The sequence below is a fragment of the Phyllobates terribilis genome, unplaced genomic scaffold, assembly GCF_046119375.1.
Source record: "Phyllobates terribilis strain yellow unplaced genomic scaffold, ASM4611937v1 Scaffold_11__3_contigs__length_659146591, whole genome shotgun sequence".
Lineage (NCBI taxonomy): Eukaryota > Metazoa > Chordata > Amphibia > Anura > Dendrobatidae > Phyllobates > Phyllobates terribilis.
Window position 1 is genome coordinate 612,605,135 of NW_027362771.1, and position 2,448 is coordinate 612,607,582.

At 36.2% G+C, this 2,448-nt stretch overlaps 2 non-coding genes across 2 annotated transcripts; both read right to left on the bottom strand.

The window, feature by feature from the left end:
- Window positions 1-290: 290 nt before the first annotated feature.
- Window positions 291-362, bottom strand: TRNAQ-CUG (transfer RNA glutamine (anticodon CUG)). Its single transcript has one exon. It is a non-coding gene; the product is annotated as a tRNA-Gln (tRNA).
- Window positions 363-1,924: 1,562 nt separating this feature from the next.
- On the bottom strand, window positions 1,925-1,996 carry TRNAQ-CUG (transfer RNA glutamine (anticodon CUG)). Its single transcript has one exon. It is a non-coding gene; the product is annotated as a tRNA-Gln (tRNA).
- Between the last annotated feature and the right edge of the window lie 452 nt (window positions 1,997-2,448).

A 2,448-nucleotide genomic window follows, 5' to 3' on the forward strand; every position in this document is an offset into this window, starting at 1 on the left:
TTTGGGTTTTCATCCAGCCAAATCAGAGCTCATACTTTGCACTGAAGAGGGGCAACACCCTGAAACACAGTTGCATGCAAATTGAGAAACTGGTTTGGTTTTTAATTTCATCAAGTCATATGACAAAGCTCGTTAAAGGGTCGATATTGACATTTATTAAAAATAAAGATTTTTAATAATGAATATTTGCATTAAATATTTAAAAAAATACTTTCACCAGAAATCTTAAAAGTGGAAGAAATAGCCAACTTTCCCTTCTGATGTGAACAGAAATTGACAATAATAAATGTAGGTTCCACTGAGATTTGAACTCAGATTGCTGGATTCAGAGTCCAGAGTGCTAACTATTACACCATGGAACCAGGCATGAGCTGGAGAATTTGGCTTTTTACAGTGAGAATACAGAAAGGGAAGAGAAAGATTAAGCTACCCTTCATCTCTCCCCTAAAAATAGCTTACAAGACCAACATCAGTGTTTTCAGCCCACACTGGACACTTACATCACAATCCTCATCAATAAACTTGTATTATGGTACAGTAAGTATACAGAGTTTTCCCTGTGTCAAGAAAGTAAAGAATGATAGAAGTTCAAGAATTGAAAGGACATTAGTTCCAATTTTGAACGGTGGGAATGCCGGGTGGTGGACCGCCATCATGCTCACTTTGACTTATCCTATAGATAAGTCATCAATTGTTAAAGAGTAAGATTTATTACATTTTATTTTCATGGGGACGTTGATGTAGATTGTGATGTAAGTGTTCTTTGTGGGTTGAAAACACTGGTGTCCTATTTTAGTCTTCTAAATTGTTTTGGACTTTTAACTAGTAAAACCCAAACTTCATCTATAAAGGACTGGGATGGCATGTAAGTAAGTAAAATAAATTCATGAAAATGTAATGCTTACATTGTATCAGGATTAGGGGTAGGAATATAGACAGCTGAGTTAAAATTTTGTACAAACCTGATTATTTTTGGGGGTATTTTTTTTTTTTACTAAACCGATAGTTAATTTCTATTCACATCAGAAAGGAAGATTGGATCTTTCTGCCACTTTTACGATTTCTGATAAAATCGAAATAAATGAGAGGATAAGCAAATATCTTTATCTTCATTGGTGACATATAATACTATCTGAAAGTAAAACGACTCTGTAAAAGTCCCCGATGAGCCTAAAAGAGAAAAATACATTCTTTTATGGGTTTGTAGTATTATTAATAATTACAGGTGTGTGTGGTTCTTGCTCATATACGAAATATAAGAGTCAGGAGCTTGCTTCAAAGCAGGTTCCATTGTGTAATAGTTAGCACTCTGGACTTTGAATCCAGCAATCTGAGTTTGACTCTCGGTGGAACCTAAATGTTTTTTTTTAGACTTTATTGGTGTCTTCAGCTTAGGTTACAAAATGTCTTCATGTAAGATTCTACAGTGGATTCTCATTTCTTTGTTTTTTTTTTTTTTGGACTATGTATATACAGTGACGGGGCTCCCCCTTTCTGGACTCTGTATTTAGCCTACATATCTTCCCACGGGCAGGTGTTTAAGCAGTCAGGCTTGTGTCCAGCTCTGCCTCCATCTATTGAGGTCTGCTGGTACCGCTGCCAAAAAAGTATTTATTTTCTGGGCTGCTGCAGTTTTTCATTTTTAACTACAGTTTTTCAATATGTTCGCTGGTGAGTTACCTATCATCCTCATCAAGTATATTTCTAATTGCTAATGTTATGTGTTTTTGTTACTGGGTGAAAATAAAGTTTTTTAATAAGCATTATTTTTAATAAATAACTTTAATGCAGGTATTGGCTAAACTATTGCATTCAAATTTCACCAGAAATTTTAAAAGTGGCAGAAAAATCCAATCTTCCCTTCTGACAAGAATAAAAATTGTCAATTGGCAAATGAAAGAAATTAGAATCAAAAAATTAATTCAGGTCCCACCGAGATTTGAACTCAGATCGCTGGATTCAGAGTCCAGAGTGCTAACCATTACACCATGGAACCATCTGATATTTCTTAGACTTTGGGTTCTCACCTTGCTAAATCAGTTCATAGACTGATGAGGGGCAACACACTGAAACAATCTGTCTGCAATTTGAGAATCAGGTTTGGTTTTAATCCTAAGTCATATGACAAAACTCGTTAAAGGGTCTATATTGACATTTAGATTTGCTACTTCCAATAGGTGGCGCTAGAGTTCAAGACTTCTTCCTTTCCAAAGAGGCAATTTGGATATTTAATTTCCCAGAGGAGCATGAGCATGCAGGGCATATAAGTCTCTCTGGCAAGTCTCCATGACCTCATCAGACCTAGAATCCTGTGAGAGGTGGCAAGCTTAAGATGTAATGAGTACTGAAAGGGTGAGAGTGAGGAGCAGAGCGGGCCGGAGAGAACAGGTGAGGGGAATGTAAGTATTTTTTTTCTCTTTAACATTATCACTTTGGGATAGACCCCAG